A 26,053-nucleotide genomic window follows, 5' to 3' on the forward strand; every position below is an offset into this window, starting at 1 on the left:
CAATGTTTAAAATCTTTATTATTTTATAGTCCTAGTTAAAGTCTCTTTCATCAGTAACGTTTTTCATGATTATTGTATTTATTATTTTAAGATTTTTCTGTATGCCCCTGATATCACTTTCCATCCTGTTAGTTGTAATTCTCCATTTAAGAAAACAACCCCTTCCTACAATGACACCACATTCAGGAAGTGTGATAATTTCTTTGGTGGAAAAACTATGGTGCAAAGCTAAATAAATTTAAACACTCAGTTTGATCTATTTATCCATGTTTCATGTTGTTAGTCTGTAAAGTATATCCCAGTCATAAATTTACACCTTGTTTGGCTAAATTATATATTTAAAATATATATATATATATATATATACAGTACCAGTCAAAAGTTTGGACACACCTACTCATTCCAGGGTCTTTCTTTATTTTTACTCATTTCTACGTTGTAGAACAATAGTTACCCTATTCGGTAAAAGACCAAGTCCATATTATGGCAAGAACAGCTCAAATAAGCAAAGAGAAACAACAGTCCATCATTACTTTAAGACATGAAGGTCAGTCAATGCGGAACATTTCAAGAACTTTGAACATTTCTTCAAGTGCAGTCGCAAAAACCCTCAAGAGCTATGATGAAACTAGCTCTCATGTGGAGCGCCACAGGAAAGGAAGACCCAGAGTTACGTCTGCTGCAGAGGATAAGTTCATTAGAGTCAACTGCACATCAGATTGAAGCCCAAATAAATGCTTCACAGAGTTCAAGTAACAGACACATCTCAACATCAACTTTTTAGAGTAGAGACTTGCTTGGGCCAAGAAACACGAGCAATGGACATTAGACCACTGGAAATCTCTCCTTTGGTCTGATGAGTCCAAATTTGAGATTTTTGGTTCCAACTGCCATGTCTTTGTGAGACGCAGAGTAGGTGAACGGATGATCTCCACATGTGTGGTTCCCACCGTGAAGCATGGAGGAGGAGGTGTGATGATGTGAGGTGTGATGGTGTGGCTTTTCTGGTGACACTGTCAGTGATTTATTTAGAATTCAAGGCACACTTAACCAGCATGGATAGCACAGCTTTCTGAAGTGATATGCCACCCGATCTGGTTTGCACTATCATTTGTTTTTCAGCAGGACAATGACCCAAAACACACCTCCAGGCTGTGTAAGGGCTACTTGACAAAGAAGGAGAGTGATGAAGTGCTGCATCAGATGACCTGGCCTCCACAATCACCTGACCTCAACCCAATTGAGATGGTTTCGGATGAGTTGGACGGCAGAGTGAAGGAAAAGTAGCCAACAAGTGCTCAGCATATGTGGGAACTCCTTCAAAACTGTTGGAAAAGCATTCCTCATGAAGCTGGTTGACAAAATGTCAAAAGTGTGCAAAGTTGTTGTCAAGGCAAAGGGTGGCTACTTTGAAAAATCTAAAATATATTTTGTTTAACACTTTTTTGGGTACTACATGATTCCATATGTGTTATTTCATAGTTTTGATGTATTCACTATTATTCTACAATGTAGAAAATAGTAAAAATAAAGAAAAACCCTTGAACGAGTAGGTGTGTCCAAACTTTTGACTGGCACTGTATATGTTCAAATATGTTTGATAGAGAAGTTCAAAAGTGTTCACCATTATGCTAGCTAATTTTCCACTGAAGCTCACGTGTAAACAACATGAATCGTTGTGTTCTGACACAGACAGAGTTGAAAAAAATTCCTTCCTTAAAACTTTATTCCGCAAGCTATTTCTTTATGCATTGCAATAAATTTGAATGATCCTGTGAATATTTATGTTTTATGTGATGAAACTGACAAACAATAGCTATTATGACAAAGCTATACTGTGTATGTGTATAATGGTGTCTACACTGCGCTGTGTGGAAGTATATGGAATAGCCTATTGTAGTTAGATCCATGTATAGAGTAGAAATACATGGCTCTGGCTGTAGTTATTAGGTCTAAAAAACGGATGTCATTGCAGGCAATTAGACAAGCTTCTATTCCGACTGGAATGAAAATTCACAAACATATTTCCAATGGGCTGGATTAGGAATGCTATATAATGAAAACGTCCAAATAAAATATAGAAAATAGCCAATAGCTAACGTGCTGTATCAAAATACATAAACACAAACATGTATTACAAATAAATATAAAATGTGCTGATTCACCATCATATTGTAATTACACTGAACAAAAACATAAACGCAACATGTAAAGTGTTGGTCCCATGTTTCATGAGCTGAAATTAAAGATCCGTGAAATTTTCCATACACACAAAAAGCTTATTTCTCTCAAACCTTGGGCATAAATTTGTTTAAATCCCTGTTAGTGAGCATTTCTCGTTTGCCAGGATAATCCATCCACCTGACAGGTGTGGAATATCAAAAGCTGATTGAACAGCATGATCATTACAGATGCTCCTTGTGCTGTAAACATTAAAAGGCCACTCTAAAATGTGCAGTTTTGTAACAAAACACAATCTCAAGTTTTGCGGGAGCGTGCAATTGGTATGCTGACTGGAGGAAAGTCCACCAGAGCTGTTGCCAGAAAGTGTTATGTTAATTTCTCTACCATAAGCCATCTCCAGTGTCATTTTAGAGATGTTGGCAGTACGTCCAACAGGCCTCACAACCGCAGACCACGTATGGTGTTGTGTGGGCGAGCGGTTTGCTAATGTCAACGTTGTAAACAGATTGCCCCATAGTGGCGGTGGGGTTATGGAATGGGCAGTCATAAACTATGGACAATGAACAATATTGCATTTTATCAATGCCAATTTGAATGCAGATATACCGTAATGAGATCCTGAGGCCCATTGTCGTGCCTTTCATCCGCTGCCATCACCTCTTGTTTCAGCACGATAATGAGCGGCCCCATGTCGCAAGGATCTGTACACAATTCCTGTAAGCTGAAAATGTTCCAGTTCCTCCATGGCCTGCATACTCACCAGACATGTCACCCATTGCACCATTGAGCATGTTTGGGATGCTCTGGATCGACGTGTACAACAGCATGTTCCAGTTACCGCCAATATCCAGAAAGTTTTCACAACCATTGAAGAGGAGTGGGACAACATTCTACAGGACACAATCAACAGCCGGATCAACTCTATGCGAAGGAGATGTGTTGCGCTCCATGAGGCAAATGGTGGTCACACCGTGTCCGACACTGACTGGTTTTCTGATCCTTTTTTAAAGGTATCTGTGACCAACAGATGCATATCTGTATTCCCAGTCATGTGAAATTTCAATTGACTGATTTCCTTATATGAACTCTAACTCAGTAAAATCTTTGAAATTGTTGCATGTTGCGTTTATATTTTTGTTCAGTATATATTCATCCGAAACCTTTAAAAATGCACCCATTTAGAATTGTTTGTTTTATTATTGCTATCTAAATAAATTATAAATAGCAGCTTTAAAACAATGACACAAAACAGCATTATTACATGTAAATTAAATGTTATATTCTATGTACTATTGATTCATAGCATGAAATATTATTCTAACAGCGTTATTGACTGATGTAACCAACAAACACATTGCAAGAAGTCTCTGAAAAGAGATGCAGAACCACTTCGATTTAGCCTAATTTCTTGTCCTGCGAGTTTCTCTGGAATCTCCAGTTTCCAGTGAATCTAACAAGTCCTTTTCTCCTCATCCACAATCTTTTCTTACCACAGACCTGAAAGGTCTCCATTATTTTATTGCTCACCAGCTTATCCCCTTCAAGTGTCTCCTCTCCCTCTTCTCTCTCCTTGCCTACCTGGCCCTCCCCTCGTCTCGTCAGATGATGCTGTCCTTCATGGGCTCATACTCACTATACTCATTACTCGTAAGCCCCTCCCCCCACAGCAAAGCTCTCCTCTGTGGTCCTCCGGGCCTCGCGGGACAGGCTCTCAAACCTCCTCAGGAACACGACCACAGCAGCCAGCAGCCCCGCCTGCACCGCCACAAACACAAACAAACACACCTGGGAGGCCAGTGCCAAGTCCCAGTACCAGTAGTGACAGGACTCCAGCACCTCCTCCTCAGCCAGGTAGACCACCAGCCTCCCTCGCAGGCGGGGAGGGGAACTGCAGATGATGTTGCTGTGGCTGGTGTGGTTGGCAGGTTGTCGGAGCAGCCAGGCACGCAGGTAGAGCACACCGCAGTCACACGCCCAGGGGTTTCCATGGAGCGACACGGAGCGGAGGGAGGAGAGGAAGTCCAGAAGGCTGTTTGGGAGCGTGGTCAGCTGGTTGTCGTGGAGACGGAGCTCGGTGGTGGCAGGAGGGAAGCGGGAGGGTAAGGAAGAGGTGGTGATGGCACGGCTGCTGCAGTCTACCTGGGCACCATGACAGGAGCAGTATAGGGGACAGCTTGATGATCCTTGAACTCTCCCTAGGGTCAACAAGATGAGAAGACCCAGGAGTGGGGTCACACATGGCAGGAACCCCCTCATCCTCACTGTCAACTCTGGAGGGAGAGAGAGAGGATATGTCATACTGAAAGGGTGGAGGGGAAACAATTACAACTCATGTCTGTGGACGTCTCTGCCATGTGAGGGATGTAGATATCATTTTAGTGTGAGAAATCAGTCATTAAAAGAGAACATGTCATTCCAAGCAAGGGAGATAGCCACGCAAAGGAATACATATTTCCGGAGAGCGGGTGCCAAAGATGCTAGTTTGAATTCTTGAAAAAAAAGTGATGGGTAACAACACTGGAATAGTCCCCTTGTTAAATAAAATAACTTGTGGGAAAATAGGGACAGTGAGGAGTCACAATTTGGGACATTGTTTCAGGGTCAGGCAGATCACCTGCCCCCTCTCCATGTAACAGTTAAAGTTGGAGTTAGTGTTAACCTAATATTATAAACATAACTAACATCTAACCATGCACGGAAGAACGAGTTACTACTGTGTAATGTATATTTTGAGGATTTGAAAATGACATCTAACCTTTGATCTTAATAACAATTCAGGGTAACACTACATTTACACGTGTAGTTACACTGTAACAACAACAGTGTACCACCAATGTAGCTGGTGGTAATTGCAGTCTGTAATTACAGCGGTGTAACAACAAATGCTTGTTACCATGCCTGTTACAAATGGGCAAGTTTCCACTAAATTCACCAATTTAGTGTTTAGTTTCTTCTCAGCTGCATCTGATTCAGTACTGACTATCACAAGGTTGTAACCGCTTGTGGACAGATGCTCCGGGTGTCTGAGACTACAACGGTTGGAGGCTCAATAGACTCGAATTACCTATCCATGAATGCACACTCTTCAAAATCTCCACTCAATGTTGTTGCTAGCACTTTCTCCCAAAAAGTGTACCATCTGGGTTAACTTGGTTGAGTTTACAAAAACAGATCAGATAAAGGTCAACCTCACTGACTGGGCTCTTCCATACGGGTGTCATCCCAGATTATAAATAAAAAAATAAATACATTACCCATTATGACAACCTGAACCTCCTTGCCATCCAAGTGAGAGGTTAAACCCACAAGTACACCACAGAGTACATGTAATACATGCATAAGTACAATGTAATTACTAGGTGTTACACAGGATTTAGCTAGTTAAAATGAAGTATATCTTGAGGTGTACTTACTTGTAATTATTGTGTACCTACAAAGTATGTTACCCATTCTGACAATCGAATCATCAGCTTCTGAAAGCGTCATCCAAGTCAGAAAATCAACACAGTAATATAACACAGAGTACATATCTGTAATATCTGCATAAGTACAAGGTTGTCGCTAGTTGTTACACAGGATTTTGCTATTTAAAGTTAAGTGTAACTTTATACTTACCTGTGAGCAAGTTCTATATATTGACTTATTACTCATTACCAAGTGAAAATACCTACAAACAAAAGATGAGCTTCTACTTTAGTCAACTTTATTGCAACATGTCATTTCTTTCAAAATAACAAGTATTTTTATTGTTCGATTAATACATTAATTAATTAGATTAAGCAAAGATATAGGCTTACTCAATAACGTAAAAATATATTTTTTTGTGGTGACTCAAATCTGTAGCCTCTAGTATGGCGAGTAGCCTAGATACCTAGCTAATTTAGAAAAATGGGATTGTCTATTTCTTAATTTTTAACATTACAAGTAACAATAGAAATCGACAACTCTGTCTCTGACTGTCTTCATCAGTTTTTTTTTGTAAGCATTTTCCCATCATGGAGTATGAAGCCTTGTGGGAATCTGTGGTAGAGAAAAATTATGTATGATAATTTAGCATAGACACTTTACCCGTATTTATCGTCATCATGATTTCTATAGTTTAGGCATACAGCTAGCTAGACCAAGCTGCTACCTAGCCAGTTGTTCTGTTATCCAGCTAGCAATAACAGTGTTTGTGTTGACACAAGTATATAGCTAGCTAACGTTAACATGCTGGGTATGTATCAAATCAAACTTTATTTGTCACATGCGCCGAATACAAGTGTAGACGTTAGCGTGAAATGCTTACTTACAAGCCCATTACCAACAGTGCAGTTCAAGAAGAGTTAAGAAAATATTTACCAAATAAACTAAAGTAAAAAATAATAACAAAAAGTAACACAATAACATAACAAAGGTCCCGTGTGGCTCAGTTGGTAGAGCATGGCGCTTGCAACGCCAGTGTTGTGGGTTCAATTCCCACGGGGGGACCAGGGTTCAATTCCCACGGGGGACCAGGATGAATATGTATGAACTTTCCAATTTGTAAGTCGCTCTGGATAAGAGCATCTGCTAAATGACTTAAATGTAAATAACAATAACATAACAATAACGAGGCTATATAAAGGGGGTACTGGTACCGAGTCAGTGTGCGGGGGTACAGGTTAGAGGTAATTTGTACATGTAGATAGCGGTGAAGTGACTATGTGTAGCGTGGTTCGTTCTGCGTTGTGTAATTCTTAATGAAGACGCTGCCACAACTGATGGTCTGCTCGTTGAAATCTTTTTATTTGCCCTGCACACGAAGAGACAACACACACGTTACCCTTGGTGCAGTCACAGCTCTCCGGCACCTTGCTAGCCGAGGGTCAGGCAAAAGAGCGCCAAAAGGAATTAACAGGTGCTGCGTGCACACACTCGCTGCACAACAGCATATACAAGTAAAACTATACAGAACATAATTCTGACAAAATAAAAGACATACCTGCACACGAAGAGACAACACACACGTTACCCTTGGTGCAGTCACAGCTCTCCGGCACCTGCGCGAGCACATGTACACTCACTCAACCACTGTCACAAGTACTTAGAAGTTACAACAGATACCCCAGTCAGTGAGCTCTGTGAAACTTGACATAAATTAACATAAATTCCTACACTGTCCACACTATAACAAACGTGTGGTTGCAAAACAGTACATTGTATAACCTTATGACAGTTCCATATTAAACAGTTTCGGAGCCAAGGACAACATACCTTGCTAGCCGAGGGTCAGGCAAAAGAGAACGATAAAGTGGTATGGGGATACAGATAACCCGCGATGGGCCAAACCAAAATATACAAAACTTTTACAATCACTTGTATGTACAATATTGGTATGAAAAAGTGTTTGTACACCAAATAAAAACATTAGCTATGCAGCTGTAATTAAATAAAAAAATACACTGAATTATTATTATTATTACCAGATTATTAACATCCCCTCTTGACCTGGCCTATTTGAATTGGTCCTTGTGTGCAATTTGGTGCGTAATCTAGGGGAACAACATCACACTGCTACATTCACCCCCACTGTTTTACACTAGATTATAGACCCAAAACAAAACACATTACCTCAAAGGTAACAAAGCAAAGAAAGAAAAAAAATTCACACCCACAGGGCGACAGAGTAACCCAGTGTAGTCCCTTAATTCTAGACCCACAAATGGTCGATCAGCTGAAAAGCTATCCCGCGAAGGATTAGGAAAAATAAGGGGTAGCTAATCCCTTATTCAACCGTATACGAAAAATGCCATATACATTTTATGCCGATGGACTACACACAAAGTTACATGAATTGTCAAATATATTAGACAAACCCACAAATCATTCTAAGACATGCTTAGATTTCCTACATTCCTACAAAAGAAAAGGTAGGCAATATCCTACCGTCACTGAGAAAACAAGAACTGTTTCATTTCCTGTGTAGACATAGTTTGGATTAACCTATCCACTGGCTTAATAAGTCTACCCAGTCTAGTCCGAACACCCTCACCCACAAACCTAGCAGGAATGTCACAGACAGCACTAACCCTGCTCAGAGGTCTAACCTCAGGATGGGGAGTACTACAGATCCGCATCTCCGGAGCCAGCACACTTTCAGTTACCGACTCAACACTAGTAGTGTCAGACGACTGATCAGAATCCTGGTAGATTGTCACAGACCACACTGACGAAGCATCTTCAACCAAGGTAACATCATCCACACTGAATGGAGTTTCGCAATCAGAACTCTTGTAGGCTTCGGGGATATCTCTCTGGTCCACTTCTGCTGAGCACACCTCACTTAAGGGGACTTCATACGGTTGTTCCACCTCACTTCCATCAGCCGGGACTTCACCATCCTCTTGGAGTATCCTCCCAGAAGACTCAGGAAGGCCTGCTACCCAGTGGACAGTCCTGGCGTCACTCCCATCCATTTGGCTGGACATTGCAGACATCTCAGAGATCACGTCACCACTCGATAGAGATCCGTGACCCTCAGGTTCCTCCCACGAAGGTAAAGGCAGAAAGTTGACTGGCATAATCAGGTTCCTATGCACAGTTTTGATGCGTCCAGTGGTAGGGTGTTGGATACGATATGTGTTCAGTGAGCTGTTCTTTGCAACCACTATGTACACCACACTCTCCCAGCGATCAGCCAGTTTCTTCTTGCCCCTCTCCCCCTTGTTAGCAAGTAGAACTCTATCTCCCTTCTGCACCGAGTGACCCTTAGACCGTCTGTTGTAGACCTCGGCTTGTCTCTTTTGTTGCTTACTGGCATGCTGCTGGGCCAATGTCATGGCCTCTCTCAGATCCTCACCCAGAGACTGGACATACTTATCCACATCTACTGTGTCCCCATCCAACAGCACACTTTCAAACATAACATCTACCGGCAACCTAGGGGTGCGTCCGAACATCAAGAAGAAGGGTGGAAACCCAGTAGTCTCATGAACAGTGCAGTTATAGGAGAATGTCAATGTGTTCAACATCTGAGGCCATTTAGCCTTAGACCTAGCTGGCAGAGCTCTAATCATCCCACCCAGTGTGCGATTCAGACGTTCTGCTTGACCGTTACCCATGGGATGATAAGGTGTGGTGTGGGACTTTTCAACACCAGATAACTGAAGTAATTCTGCAATAAGTAAACTCTCGAAGTTTGCACCCCTGTCAGAATGGATGCAATCAGCGAACCCATAAATGCAGAAGAAATTATTCCAGAGAACACGAGCAACAGTCTTAGCAGACTGGTTTGGACATGGATACGCACAGGCCAGCTTAGTAAAGTGATCAGTCACTACTAACACATCAATAGACTTGTTGTTTGAATCTTCGGCAGTCCAGAAATCAATACACACAAGTTCTAAAGGTGCCGTTGTCACAATGGAGACAAGTGGGGCTCTCGCTTCAGGCTCAGGTGCTTTACTCAACACACATCTCTTACAGTGGGCCACATATTCCTTGACATCCTTCTCCATAGATTCCCAGTAAAACCGCTGTCTCGTGAGCCACAATGTGCGCTGCTGACCCTGATGACCAGCATCATCATGAACTCCCTTCAACACAAGGCCTCTCAAAGACACAGGTACGACATACTGGAATATTTTCTTCTTACTCACTGGGTGTTTTGAGACACGATACAGAATCCCTAACCGCGTGGTGAGTTTCCCCCACTGTCTTAGAGTATAAACTGTTTCTTTAGCTTCAAAGACTCGCTCTCTCCTAGATGGGCGCCGGCCTCTATCTACAAAGAACATTACTCTGCTGATGATAGGATCCAGTGACTGGTTATCATACAGCTCCTTGTGTGTAAGGACAGGTAAAGGGCTCTGACCCATGGACATCAACTTCTCAAGGTGCTGCACATGTGAAACGGACCTCACTGTGGCACCATCATCCCATCGGCGATGGGCTTGGAGGACAGCAGACACCTCTTCACAGGAAACCAACCCACTGACATCGTCTCCAGCTCTACTCAACTCACTCCCAGGAGCCATAGACGTTCCACAGCCAGCCTCGGGCTGCTCACAGGAGAGACGGAACATGTCTTGTACATCATCCAGTCGAAGACCTCTGGCTTCCTCCAGCAGGACATCATATGGAATTCTTGTCAGTCGGTGCAGAACTTTGGGGCGGACAAATGGCTCTCTGCTCAAAGCATCAGCAACGACATTCTTGGGCCCTGGTATGTACTGGATATCAAAATCAAAAGGTGCCAGCTTTGCAACCCATCTCTGCTCACATGCATCAAGTCTCGGCTTTGTAAGAATATATTTGAGTGGATTGTTGTCGGTCCACACCGTAAACTTATGCCCTCGCAGCCAATGGCTGAACTTATCATGAATGGCCCATTTCATGGCTAGAAATTCCAGCCGGTGAGCAGGATACTTGGATTGTGCATGATTAAGAGATTTACTAGCAAAAGCTATTGGCCTGGCTATGGCCTTCCCATCTTGCACTTGGGATAGTACCGCTCCCAAACCACTAGTAGATGCATCAACAGAAAGCAAAAATGGCTGAGAAAAATCTGGATGAGCCAGCAGTGCCTGGTCAACTAGTGCTGCTTTCAAAGCTTCAAAAGCGAGTTGACACTCGGCAGTCCAGTCTGCAGCAGTGAGCCTGCGAGAGGGACCAGGCCTCTTTCTGCCCTTGCCTCTCCTAGGCTTCTTCTGACCTGTAGTCAGCTGAAACAATGGCCTAGCAACCATGGAACAATTCTCAATGTAGTGTTGATAGTATACTACCATACCAAGGAAAGAACGGATTTTGCTAGGAGACGGAGTGACACCATCAGCTTCCATCATCTCACTCTCAGTCACATTCAAAATGGTTTGAATCTTAGCAGGATCAGTGGCTACGCCCTCCTGAGAAATGATGTGGCCCAAAAACTTAACAGACCTCCTCAAAAACTTGCACTTAGACGGAGACAGTTTAAGATTGTGCTCCTGCAACCGCTGGAAAACCATCTCAAGTCTCTGCAGACTCTCTTCCTCCGTCTTAGCAAAAACCATCAGATCATCCAAATAGCAAAGGAGACTTAGAAAGTTTTGGTCCCCAAAGATGGTCAGCATCATTCTCATAAACGTAGCCGGGCTGTTGCAAAGGCCCTGAGGCAAACGATTGTACTCGTGCAGACCTAAAGGAGAGGAAAAGGCAGTGTATTTCTTATCCTCTTCATGCAGTGGCACATTGTAGTACCCTGATGTCAAGTCCATTGTGCTGAAGAAGGCATTACCTCCCAGCGCCGCCAGTACATCAGCCTGATGAGGCAGGGGATGAGCATCCTTCACTGTGCGGGCGTTTAACCACCTAAAGTCAGTACATAGACGCAAGTCCCCATTCTTTTTCCATACCAGCACCAATGGTGAGGCATACTCGCTGCTGGATTTTCTGACGATTTCCTTTTCCTCCATATCATCCAGTGTTTCCCTGAGTTTTTGGTAATCAGCTGGAGAAAGCCTACGATAAGGTAATCGAAATGGGCGGTCATCAGTCAGCCGTATGCGATGGCAGAACTCTTTTGCCTCTCCACAATCCAGGCTATGTCTAGAGAACACCGTGTCATACTTCTCAATTAAACCGACAAGTTTGTCTTTCCAGAACTGTGAGACTGGACACTCCTCAACCGACAGGCCTTGAAGTCCAAGATTGCTCAGTGTACTGTTTCCATTAACTACACTGCCATCAACTGAACTCTTGGCTGTAAGACTGCCATGTGAGCTGTCACATTGTGCTTTTGCCACGTTCTGGTAAGCAGCTTTCTGCTTGACATCATCAAAATCCTCCAATGCAATACAAGGGTACACATCTGCCACTTTAGCATTTCGTCTCAGGGTGACTGGCGAAGTTGTTGGATTCACAATCTTCACAGGGAGCCATCCATCCCCCCACAGAGGCGTAACTACTCTCCCTACTAGTATGTGTCGATTCACACAACGAGACGTGCTGGGTTCGACAACAACAGTACTGCCCACAGAGAGTTTTGTCTTTGGGGGTAAGCGGCCCCACACAAGATGCTCACTCATGGGTTGGAGCGTTACTGCCCTCTTCAACTTAATGGTGCCCACTTTATCTGGGATGGAGTCTCCTCTCCATCTCTCCAGATTTGATAGGAGACGCAGGAACTGGCTGTCCTCACACTGTCCAGAGGGACCTGGCGTACCCACCACCTGCCAGTAGCTGTCATTTGATTTGAACTGTCTAATCAGAGACTTCAACACGTTAGTGCCAACAATGAGTTCATCAACCTGCCCATCTACAATCAGCACTGGGACTACATAACTGAAGCCATAAAGCTGTAGTTTCAAGTCACACATGCCCACTGGGCTAGTTTGCGTCCCACCACAACCCACCAGTATGATGTCTGAAGGAGCTAGAAAGTTCCCCTCTACCACTCCTGCCTCCCTCAACCGAGGTACAATATCTGCGCGCAGAGTAGTAGCCATGGACCCACTATCTAACATCCCCTTCAGCTCAACTTTATTCTGTACTAGCACGGTGGTGTAAAACAAACTGTCATTCTGAGAAATTCTCATTGTGTTCTGAAAAATTACTGTGTTGTTCTTGGGTACTGACTCACAAAAATAAGAATAAACAGATTGGATATCATCATCAGTGGAGGAAAAATTAGACTGCCTCACATTGCCCTCCTCAGAATGGAGACTTTCTAGTTTTCCTGAGACCTGCCAGTCTGCCCACATACAGGGCTCTTTCGCTTCCCAGTCTCACTACAGTCAAAGCTCATGTGGCCAGGAGAGAAGCACTTGAAACACAGCTGGTGCATCTGACAGTGAGCTTTGGTCCAGTGATTAGTGCTTCCACAGACAGCGCACTCACGTTTGGGGAACTGTTTACGGGGCCCTCTGTTCACAGACTGAGTATTGCTGACAAGAGCCTTCTCTAGCATACTCAAAACCTTCTCTAATGTCCCACCCTCAGATACAGATTGGGCCTGTTCTGGTTCACGGCCACATCGAGAAAAAGATGACACATTAGGTCTGCTCTCAGGATCCACTTCCTCCTGGGGGGAGTCGAAGACAGCAGCCACCTGCTGTGAAAGTTGTGTTCTACATGCTTTACGCTCCCTTAACAGTTCATCCAAACGATCCTGTACCTCACTGGCTGTCCAGTCACGAAGGGGTTTGCATTTGAACACTTGGGCCAACTCTTTATCAGGACAGTTACGTACAAACATGACTGCCAACTCTGAGCACTGATTGGGCAAGGTTCTACCCTCACTTACAAGGTACTGTTCAGCTGCTTCTGCAGCTTTGTTAAGCCTAATCCAGAAATCTAGTGGACCCTCATTAGCATATGGTCTCATTGAATAGAAGTCAGCTAATGGCATACCTGAGTAGACAGTATCCCCAAAGTGTTGCTTGAGAACACTGAACACTGCCTTAACATCTGTGACAACAGGGTTGTTACGCATCCAGACTTTGGTCACATCCCGTGCCCTCCCCATGAGCCTAGACATCACCTCCCCAACATTCTCAGACCCAGTGTAACCCCTCTTCTCTAGGTAGACTCCCATTAGCTCCTCCCACTCCAGGACAGAGTACTTATCTGAGCCATCACCCCTGAAGAAAGGTGGAGCACTAACCTCTGACTTCACAACCAGATTCAGCTTGGACGCATCAATTAAAGTTGACCCACATTGTTGAGGCAGGGGAAACTGCTGGGATTGGTCAGGGGAATGGGCAGGAGAAAGACTTGAAGCCCCAGGCTGCAGTAAACTCGCTCTGATAGATTCTCCTATCTCTGAACCAATCTGCTTAATAAGGTCACTAAGCTGACTCGGTGTCCCATTATTACTGAGGACTGGGGACAATGGTACATCAAGAGACAGAGGTGGGATACCCTGGTCAGGTGGAGTAAACAGCCTACCCCTCCCAGTGCTTGTAAACTCAGGACTAGCAGCCACTCTACTCCCAGGAGCTGACTGTACCAATGGTGTAAATGCATGGACACCCCTCCCTCTACCCACACTAACCACACCAAAATCCCCAGCATAACTCATCTTATGGACTTGAGAGTCTTCCATGGCTCAATAGAGAACTAAACTACAATGTAATTTACTGCATACAAATACAAAAAAAATGCAATAAACAAATTCCCTCAAAACATGCAAATAAACGCCAATACAATTATCTAGTGAATATGCTACATTCACCTTCACTATTTACAGTATACATTCACTTTAAGCAAACCATCAACAAGTGCGCATGCGCGGGTCGCGCATCTCCTCCACATGCACAGCTCCGGTGGTCAGCTTGAGCTAACCAGTCGGCAGGTCGCGGCACCAGTTTGTAGCGTGGTTCGTTCTGCGTTGTGTAATTCTTAATGAAGACGCTGCCACAACTGATGGTCTGCTCGTTGAAATCTTTTTATTTGCCCTGCACACGAAGAGACAACACACACGTTACCCTTGGTGCAGTCACAGCTCTCCGGCACCTTGCTAGCCGAGGGTCAGGCAAAAGAGCGCCAAAAGGAATTAACAGGTGCTGCGTGCACACACTCGCTGCACAACAGCATATACAAGTAAAACTATACAGAACATAATTCTGACAAAATAAAAGACATACCTGCACACGAAGAGACAACACACACGTTACCCTTGGTGCAGTCACAGCTCTCCGGCACCTGCGCGAGCACATGTACACTCACTCAACCACTGTCACAAGTACTTAGAAGTTACAACAGATACCCCAGTCAGTGAGCTCTGTGAAACTTGACATAAATTAACATAAATTCCTACACTGTCCACACTATAACAAACGTGTGGTTGCAAAACAGTACATTGTATAACCTTATGACAGTTCCATATTAAACAGTTTCGGAGCCAAGGACAACATACCTTGCTAGCCGAGGGTCAGGCAAAAGAGAACGATAAAGTGGTATGGGGATACAGATAACCCGCGATGGGCCAAACCAAAATATACAAAACTTTTACAATCACTTGTATGTACAATATTGGTATGAAAAAGTGTTTGTACACCAAATAAAAACATTAGCTATGCAGCTGTAATTAAATAAAAAAATACACTGAATTATTATTATTATTACCAGATTATTAACATCCCCTCTTGACCTGGCCTATTTGAATTGGTCCTTGTGTGCAATTTGGTGCGTAATCTAGGGGAACAACATCACACTGCTACATTCACCCCCACTGTTTTACACTAGATTATAGACCCAAAACAAAACACATTACCTCAAAGGTAACAAAGCAAAGAAAGAAAAAAAATTCACACCCACAGGGCGACAGAGTAACCCAGTGTAGTCCCTTAATTCTAGACCCACAAATGGTCGATCAGCTGAAAAGCTATCCCGCGAAGGATTAGGAAAAATAAGGGGTAGCTAATCCCTTATTCAACCGTATACGAAAAATGCCATATACATTTTATGCCGATGGACTACACACAAAGTTACATGAATTGTCAAATATATTAGACAAACCCACAAATCATTCTAAGACATGCTTAGATTTCCTACATTCCTACAAAAGAAAAGGTAGGCAATATCCTACCGTCACTGAGAAAACAAGAACTGTTTCATTTCCTGTGTAGACATAGTTTGGATTAACCTATCCACTGGCTTAATAAGTCTACCCAGTCTAGTCCGAACACCCTCACCCACAAACCTAGCAGGAATGTCACAGACAGCACTAACCCTGCTCAGAGGTCTAACCTCAGGATGGGGAGTACTACAGATCCGCATCTCCGGAGCCAGCACACTTTCAGTTACCGACTCAACACTAGTAGTGTCAGACGACTGATCAGAATCCTGGTAGATTGTCACAGACCACACTGACGAAGCATCTTCAACCAAGGTAACATCATCCACACTGAATGGAGTTTCGCAATCAGAACTCTTGTAGGCTTCGGGGATATCTCTCTGGTCCACTTCTGCTGAGCACACCTCACTTAAGGGGACTTCATACGGTTGTTCCACCTCACTTCCATCAGCCGGGACTTCACCATCCTCTTGGAGTATCCTCCCAGAAGACTCAGGAAGGCCTGCTACCCAGTGGACAGTCCTGGCGTCACTCCCATCCATTTGGCTGGACATTGCAGACATCTCAGAGATCACGTCACCACTCGATAGAGATCCGTGACCCTCAGGTTCCTCCCACGAAGGTAAAGGCAGAAAGTTGACTGGCATAATCAGGTTCCTATGCACAGTTTTGATGCGTCCAGTGGTAGGGTGTTGGATACGATATGTGTTCAGTGAGCTGTTCTTTGCAACCACTATGTACACCACACTCTCCCAGCGATCAGCCAGTTTCTTCTTGCCCCTCTCCCCCTTGTTAGCAAGTAGAACTCTATCTCCCTTCTGCACCGAGTGACCCTTAGACCGTCTGTTGTAGACCTCGGCTTGTCTCTTTTGTTGCTTACTGGCATGCTGCTGGGCCAATGTCATGGCCTCTCTCAGATCCTCACCCAGAGACTGGACATACTTATCCACATCTACTGTGTCCCCATCCAACAGCACACTTTCAAACATAACATCTACCGGCAACCTAGGGGTGCGTCCGAACATCAAGAAGAAGGGTGGAAACCCAGTAGTCTCATGAACAGTGCAGTTATAGGAGAATGTCAATGTGTTCAACATCTGAGGCCATTTAGCCTTAGACCTAGCTGGCAGAGCTCTAATCATCCCACCCAGTGTGCGATTCAGACGTTCTGCTTGACCGTTACCCATGGGATGATAAGGTGTGGTGTGGGACTTTTCAACACCAGATAACTGAAGTAATTCTGCAATAAGTAAACTCTCGAAGTTTGCACCCCTGTCAGAATGGATGCAATCAGCGAACCCATAAATGCAGAAGAAATTATTCCAGAGAACACGAGCAACAGTCTTAGCAGACTGGTTTGGACATGGATACGCACAGGCCAGCTTAGTAAAGTGATCAGTCACTACTAACACATCAATAGACTTGTTGTTTGAATCTTCGGCAGTCCAGAAATCAATACACACAAGTTCTAAAGGTGCCGTTGTCACAATGGAGACAAGTGGGGCTCTCGCTTCAGGCTCAGGTGCTTTACTCAACACACATCTCTTACAGTGGGCCACATATTCCTTGACATCCTTCTCCATAGATTCCCAGTAAAACCGCTGTCTCGTGAGCCACAATGTGCGCTGCTGACCCTGATGACCAGCATCATCATGAACTCCCTTCAACACAAGGCCTCTCAAAGACACAGGTACGACATACTGGAATATTTTCTTCTTACTCACTGGGTGTTTTGAGACACGATACAGAATCCCTAACCGCGTGGTGAGTTTCCCCCACTGTCTTAGAGTATAAACTGTTTCTTTAGCTTCAAAGACTCGCTCTCTCCTAGATGGGCGCCGGCCTCTATCTACAAAGAACATTACTCTGCTGATGATAGGATCCAGTGACTGGTTATCATACAGCTCCTTGTGTGTAAGGACAGGTAAAGGGCTCTGACCCATGGACATCAACTTCTCAAGGTGCTGCACATGTGAAACGGACCTCACTGTGGCACCATCATCCCATCGGCGATGGGCTTGGAGGACAGCAGACACCTCTTCACAGGAAACCAACCCACTGACATCGTCTCCAGCTCTACTCAACTCACTCCCAGGAGCCATAGACGTTCCACAGCCAGCCTCGGGCTGCTCACAGGAGAGACGGAACATGTCTTGTACATCATCCAGTCGAAGACCTCTGGCTTCCTCCAGCAGGACATCATATGGAATTCTTGTCAGTCGGTGCAGAACTTTGGGGCGGACAAATGGCTCTCTGCTCAAAGCATCAGCAACGACATTCTTGGGCCCTGGTATGTACTGGATATCAAAATCAAAAGGTGCCAGCTTTGCAACCCATCTCTGCTCACATGCATCAAGTCTCGGCTTTGTAAGAATATATTTGAGTGGATTGTTGTCGGTCCACACCGTAAACTTATGCCCTCGCAGCCAATGGCTGAACTTATCATGAATGGCCCATTTCATGGCTAGAAATTCCAGCCGGTGAGCAGGATACTTGGATTGTGCATGATTAAGAGATTTACTAGCAAAAGCTATTGGCCTGGCTATGGCCTTCCCATCTTGCACTTGGGATAGTACCGCTCCCAAACCACTAGTAGATGCATCAACAGAAAGCAAAAATGGCTGAGAAAAATCTGGATGAGCCAGCAGTGCCTGGTCAACTAGTGCTGCTTTCAAAGCTTCAAAAGCGAGTTGACACTCGGCAGTCCAGTCTGCAGCAGTGAGCCTGCGAGAGGGACCAGGCCTCTTTCTGCCCTTGCCTCTCCTAGGCTTCTTCTGACCTGTAGTCAGCTGAAACAATGGCCTAGCAACCATGGAACAATTCTCAATGTAGTGTTGATAGTATACTACCATACCAAGGAAAGAACGGATTTTGCTAGGAGACGGAGTGACACCATCAGCTTCCATCATCTCACTCTCAGTCACATTCAAAATGGTTTGAATCTTAGCAGGATCAGTGGCTACGCCCTCCTGAGAAATGATGTGGCCCAAAAACTTAACAGACCTCCTCAAAAACTTGCACTTAGACGGAGACAGTTTAAGATTGTGCTCCTGCAACCGCTGGAAAACCATCTCAAGTCTCTGCAGACTCTCTTCCTCCGTCTTAGCAAAAACCATCAGATCATCCAAATAGCAAAGGAGACTTAGAAAGTTTTGGTCCCCAAAGATGGTCAGCATCATTCTCATAAACGTAGCCGGGCTGTTGCAAAGGCCCTGAGGCAAACGATTGTACTCGTGCAGACCTAAAGGAGAGGAAAAGGCAGTGTATTTCTTATCCTCTTCATGCAGTGGCACATTGTAGTACCCTGATGTCAAGTCCATTGTGCTGAAGAAGGCATTACCTCCCAGCGCCGCCAGTACATCAGCCTGATGAGGCAGGGGATGAGCATCCTTCACTGTGCGGGCGTTTAACCACCTAAAGTCAGTACATAGACGCAAGTCCCCATTCTTTTTCCATACCAGCACCAATGGTGAGGCATACTCGCTGCTGGATTTTCTGACGATTTCCTTTTCCTCCATATCATCCAGTGTTTCCCTGAGTTTTTGGTAATCAGCTGGAGAAAGCCTACGATAAGGTAATCGAAATGGGCGGTCATCAGTCAGCCGTATGCGATGGCAGAACTCTTTTGCCTCTCCACAATCCAGGCTATGTCTAGAGAACACCGTGTCATACTTCTCAATTAAACCGACAAGTTTGTCTTTCCAGAACTGTGAGACTGGACACTCCTCAACCGACAGGCCTTGAAGTCCAAGATTGCTCAGTGTACTGTTTCCATTAACTACACTGCCATCAACTGAACTCTTGGCTGTAAGACTGCCATGTGAGCTGTCACATTGTGCTTTTGCCACGTTCTGGTAAGCAGCTTTCTGCTTGACATCATCAAAATCCTCCAATGCAATACAAGGGTACACATCTGCCACTTTAGCATTTCGTCTCAGGGTGACTGGCGAAGTTGTTGGATTCACAATCTTCACAGGGAGCCATCCATCCCCCCACAGAGGCGTAACTACTCTCCCTACTAGTATGTGTCGATTCACACAACGAGACGTGCTGGGTTCGACAACAACAGTACTGCCCACAGAGAGTTTTGTCTTTGGGGGTAAGCGGCCCCACACAAGATGCTCACTCATGGGTTGGAGCGTTACTGCCCTCTTCAACTTAATGGTGCCCACTTTATCTGGGATGGAGTCTCCTCTCCATCTCTCCAGATTTGATAGGAGACGCAGGAACTGGCTGTCCTCACACTGTCCAGAGGGACCTGGCGTACCCACCACCTGCCAGTAGCTGTCATTTGATTTGAACTGTCTAATCAGAGACTTCAACACGTTAGTGCCAACAATGAGTTCATCAACCTGCCCATCTACAATCAGCACTGGGACTACATAACTGAAGCCATAAAGCTGTAGTTTCAAGTCACACATGCCCACTGGGCTAGTTTGCGTCCCACCACAACCCACCAGTATGATGTCTGAAGGAGCTAGAAAGTTCCCCTCTACCACTCCTGCCTCCCTCAACCGAGGTACAATATCTGCGCGCAGAGTAGTAGCCATGGACCCACTATCTAACATCCCCTTCAGCTCAACTTTATTCTGTACTAGCACGGTGGTGTAAAACAAACTGTCATTCTGAGAAATTCTCATTGTGTTCTGAAAAATTACTGTGTTGTTCTTGGGTACTGACTCACAAAAATAAGAATAAACAGATTGGATATCATCATCAGTGGAGGAAAAATTAGACTGCCTCACATTGCCCTCCTCAGAATGGAGACTTTCTAGTTTTCCTGAGACCTGCCAGTCTGCCCACATACAGGGCTCTTTCGCTTCCCAGTCTCACTACAGTCAAAGCTCATGTGGCCAGGAGAGAAGCACTTGAAACACAGCTGGTGCATCTGACAGTGAGCTTTGGTCCAGTGATTAGTGCTTCCACAGACAGCGCACTCACGTTTGGGGAACTGTTTACGGGGCCCTCTGTTCACAGACTGAGTATTGCTGACAAGAGCCTTCTCTAGCATACTCAAAACCTTCTCTAATGTCCCACCCTCAGATACAGATTGGGCCTGTTCTGGTTCACGGCCACATCGAGAAAAAGATGACACATTAGGTCTGCTCTCAGGATCCACTTCCTCCTGGGGGGAGTCGAAGACAGCAGCCACCTGCTGTGAAAGTTGTGTTCTACATGCTTTACGCTCCCTTAACAGTTCATCCAAACGATCCTGTACCTCACTGGCTGTCCAGTCACGAAGGGGTTTGCATTTGAACACTTGGGCCAACTCTTTATCAGGACAGTTACGTACAAACATGACTGCCAACTCTGAGCACTGATTGGGCAAGGTTCTACCCTCACTTACAAGGTACTGTTCAGCTGCTTCTGCAGCTTTGTTAAGCCTAATCCAGAAATCTAGTGGACCCTCATTAGCATATGGTCTCATTGAATAGAAGTCAGCTAATGGCATACCTGAGTAGACAGTATCCCCAAAGTGTTGCTTGAGAACACTGAACACTGCCTTAACATCTGTGACAACAGGGTTGTTACGCATCCAGACTTTGGTCACATCCCGTGCCCTCCCCATGAGCCTAGACATCACCTCCCCAACATTCTCAGACCCAGTGTAACCCCTCTTCTCTAGGTAGACTCCCATTAGCTCCTCCCACTCCAGGACAGAGTACTTATCTGAGCCATCACCCCTGAAGAAAGGTGGAGCACTAACCTCTGACTTCACAACCAGATTCAGCTTGGACGCATCAATTAAAGTTGACCCACATTGTTGAGGCAGGGGAAACTGCTGGGATTGGTCAGGGGAATGGGCAGGAGAAAGACTTGAAGCCCCAGGCTGCAGTAAACTCGCTCTGATAGATTCTCCTATCTCTGAACCAATCTGCTTAATAAGGTCACTAAGCTGACTCGGTGTCCCATTATTACTGAGGACTGGGGACAATGGTACATCAAGAGACAGAGGTGGGATACCCTGGTCAGGTGGAGTAAACAGCCTACCCCTCCCAGTGCTTGTAAACTCAGGACTAGCAGCCACTCTACTCCCAGGAGCTGACTGTACCAATGGTGTAAATGCATGGACACCCCTCCCTCTACCCACACTAACCACACCAAAATCCCCAGCATAACTCATCTTATGGACTTGAGAGTCTTCCATGGCTCAATAGAGAACTAAACTACAATGTAATTTACTGCATACAAATACAAAAAAAATGCAATAAACAAATTCCCTCAAAACATGCAAATAAACGCCAATACAATTATCTAGTGAATATGCTACATTCACCTTCACTATTTACAGTATACATTCACTTTAAGCAAACCATCAACAAGTGCGCATGCGCGGGTCGCGCATCTCCTCCACATGCACAGCTCCGGTGGTCAGCTTGAGCTAACCAGTCGGCAGGTCGCGGCACCAGTTTGTAGCGTGGTTCGTTCTGCGTTGTGTAATTCTTAATGAAGACGCTGCCACAACTGATGGTCTGCTCGTTGAAATCTTTTTATTTGCCCTGCACACGAAGAGACAACACACACGTTACCCTTGGTGCAGTCACAGCTCTCCGGCACCTTGCTAGCCGAGGGTCAGGCAAAAGAGCGCCAAAAGGAATTAACAGGTGCTGCGTGCACACACTCGCTGCACAACAGCATATACAAGTAAAACTATACAGAACATAATTCTGACAAAATAAAAGACATACCTGCACACGAAGAGACAACACACACGTTACCCTTGGTGCAGTCACAGCTCTCCGGCACCTGCGCGAGCACATGTACACTCACTCAACCACTGTCACAAGTACTTAGAAGTTACAACAGATACCCCAGTCAGTGAGCTCTGTGAAACTTGACATAAATTAACATAAATTCCTACACTGTCCACACTATAACAAACGTGTGGTTGCAAAACAGTACATTGTATAACCTTATGACAGTTCCATATTAAACAGTTTCGGAGCCAAGGACAACATACCTTGCTAGCCGAGGGTCAGGCAAAAGAGAACGATAAAGTGGTATGGGGATACAGATAACCCGCGATGGGCCAAACCAAAATATACAAAACTTTTACAATCACTTGTATGTACAATATTGGTATGAAAAAGTGTTTGTACACCAAATAAAAACATTAGCTATGCAGCTGTAATTAAATAAAAAAATACACTGAATTATTATTATTATTACCAGATTATTAACATCCCCTCTTGACCTGGCCTATTTGAATTGGTCCTTGTGTGCAATTTGGTGCGTAATCTAGGGGAACAACATCACACTGCTACATATGCATAGATAATAAACAGCGAGTAGCAGCAGTGAACAAAACAATTGGAGGGGGGTGGTGGCCATTTGATTAGTTGTTCAGCAGTCTTATGGCTTGGGTAGAAGCTGTTACGGAGCCTTTTGGTCCAAGACTTGGCGCTCTGGTACCGCTTGCCGTGCGGTAGCAGAGAAAACAGTCTATGACTTGGGTGACTGGAGTCTCTGACAATTTTATGGGCTTTCCTCTGACACTGCCTATTATACAGGTCCTGGATTGCAGTAAGCTTGGCCCCAGTGATGTACTGGGCCGTACGCACTACCCTCTGTAGCGCCTTACGGTCAGATGCCGAGCAGTTACCATACCAGGCAGTGATGCAACCGGGCAGGATGCTCTCGATGGTGCAGCTGTAGAACTTTTCGAGGATCTGGGGACCCATGCCAAATCTTTTCAGTCTCCTGAGGAGGAAAAGGTTTTGTCATGCCCTCTTCACGACTGTCTTGGTGTGTTTGGACCATTATAGATCGTTGGTGATGTGGACACCAAGGAACTTGAAACTCTCGACCCGCTCCACTACAGCCCCGTTGATGTTAATGGGGGCCAGTTTGGCCTGTCTTTTCCTGTAGTCCACGATCAGCTCCTTTGTCTTGCTGACATTGAGGGAGAGGTTGTTGCCCTGTCACCACACTGACGGTTCTCTGACCTCCTCCCTATAGGCTTTCTCATCATTGTCGGTGATCAGGCCTATCACTGTTGTGTCGTCAGCAACTTAATGATAGTGTTGGAGTCGTGTTTGGCCACGCAGTCGTGGGTGAACAGGGAGTACAGGAGGGGACTAAGTACACACCCCTGAGGGGCCCCAGTGTTAAGAATCAGCGTAGCAGATGTGTTGTTGCCTACCCTTACCACCTGGGGGCGGCCCGTCAGGAAGTCCAGGATCCAGTTGCAGGGGGAGGTGGTTAGTCCCAGGGTCCTTAGCTTAGTGATGAGCTTCGTGGGCACTATGGTGTTGAATGCTGAGCTGTAGTCAATGAACAGTGATGTAGCTGTAGTCAATGAACAGGTGTTCCTTTTGTCCAGGTGAGAAAGGGCAGTGTGGCGTGCAATTGAGATTGCGTCATCTGTGGATCTGTTGGGGCGGTATGCGAATTGATGTGGGTCTAGGGTATCCGGGAGGATGCTGTTGATGTGAGCGATGACCAGCCTTTCAAAGCACTTCATCTCTACAGATGTGAGTGCTACGGGGGCGGTAATCATTTAGGCAGGTTACCTTCGACTATGGTGGTCTGCTTGAAACATGTAGGTATTACAGACTCAGTCAGGGAGAGGTTGAAAATGTCAGTGAAAACACTTGCCAGTTGGTCCGCGCATGCTTTGAGTACAAGTCCTGGTAATCCATCTGGCCCCGCGGCTTTGTGAATGTTGACCTGTTTAAAGGTCTTGCTCACATTGGCTACCGAGAGCGTTATCACACAGTCATCCAGAACAGCTGGTGCTCTCGTGCACGTAATACCCTTGGGGTACAGGGATACCTAAATAACTACCTACTATGCTAAATTTAAGTATCAAAAAAGGCTAAACAAATTGCATGGAAAACTTACTTTCTCATTCCTGCGATGACGTTTTTGACCTACAACACTTTCTCAGCAATCGTGTCTGGATTTTTCAAACTGACCTTCTCCGCCCGTTCTTTGCTCACTGTTACATGAAGTCAGCGGCAACTCCTGAGGGGAGGTTCGAGAACTTCTTTATTTCGTCTAAGTTGAGCAGAAGGGCAGATCTTGACATGACACCTTCATTGATGTCTTATTCAAAATTATGGATAGCCTTTTATTCGCTTGTCGTCCCCTTATGCATAGTTTGTACATCTCAGTTGTCAGTAGAAACCACATTTGTTTAAGCAAGTCAGCCATATCAGCTATGTTCTTTTAAAGGGCAGAAAATGAGGCTGAATTAACTGTTTCGCTGCCAGACAAGGTTCAGCTGTCGCAGTGTATAGTGCAATTAATGTATTGTTTAGTGTTGTGTTGTGGCTTTGCTGGCATGCATCCCACAATTTTTTTCTGTTGCCCCACCAACATTTACATGCTAAAATCGCCCTGAAACCATTATTCAAACAAGCTTATTAGACCTACAATGTAACGTGTCTAAAAATAAATAATTGGTGCTTAAAGGTATTGACCCATTATTTAACAATTTAAAGTATTGTTTGACGTGAACCGTTTGTAAACCCGTTTTTGCCATTGGGCCTGGGACTCAGACTCCAGATCTTTATTGCAGAGTTGTGTCAATGAGGTGGTCGGTTTTCAATTGGCTAACACTTATGTGGTTTGTGCAGGGTGAATCGGAAACTTTAACCTTTGTAACAAGCACGGTAAGAAGCATTCATTGTTACAACCCTGTAATTACATACTGCAATTTCCACCAGTTTACATGTTATTAAAGTGTAACTATGAATTATTACAATTACAATACTTGTTAGTGTAATTACATATGTAATTACACTGTAATAAGGACCCCTTAAAATGAAGTGTTACCCAGTTCAATTATACACCACAGTAGTTCTCTACAACTACTGCTGGAAGAAAAACTTCTCTTTGCCAGGTTATTCAGACATCTGAGACCATTCTCCAATCATACACTGAGACAGCCTAATAAAACGGTAAAGTTATGGTCATACTGAAAGGTGTAATGGTCTTGTTATGGTTAGGAGATGGTGACTTACCTTTGCGTGTGTTCGTGGCAGGAAAGGTTGGTGAGACTGTGCTACTAGTCACTCAGAGGCATGAGAGTGTATGAAGTCACAGCTGGCTTGCACTGATAAAGCACCCTGACACTCACATGTACGCACACACACGCTCTTCTGATGGGACACAGGAAGGACATATCTATTTCATGCCAGCAGCATTTTATTCCTTATTACTGCCCACAGAGGCTCCTGTCTGGGAGGCCAGATGTAAGTTTCAGGGGGATTTATGTATACAGTTAATACTTCCTTCTCTCTTGGTACAACCCAGGGTAAACTGTCCCTACAACGGCTCGTAGGTTCACCATCTCCCACAGTAACTATACTATAGCTGCAGCAAGGCCCTTCCCATCATTCAGCTCCA

General features: G+C 44.8%; 1 pseudogene; it reads right to left on the reverse strand.

The window, feature by feature from the left end:
• On the reverse strand, positions 1–26,053 carry LOC129853713 (platelet glycoprotein Ib beta chain-like; annotated as a pseudogene).

Source organism: Salvelinus fontinalis, chromosome 4 (genome assembly GCF_029448725.1).
Source record: "Salvelinus fontinalis isolate EN_2023a chromosome 4, ASM2944872v1, whole genome shotgun sequence".
Classification (NCBI taxonomy): domain Eukaryota; kingdom Metazoa; phylum Chordata; class Actinopteri; order Salmoniformes; family Salmonidae; genus Salvelinus; species Salvelinus fontinalis.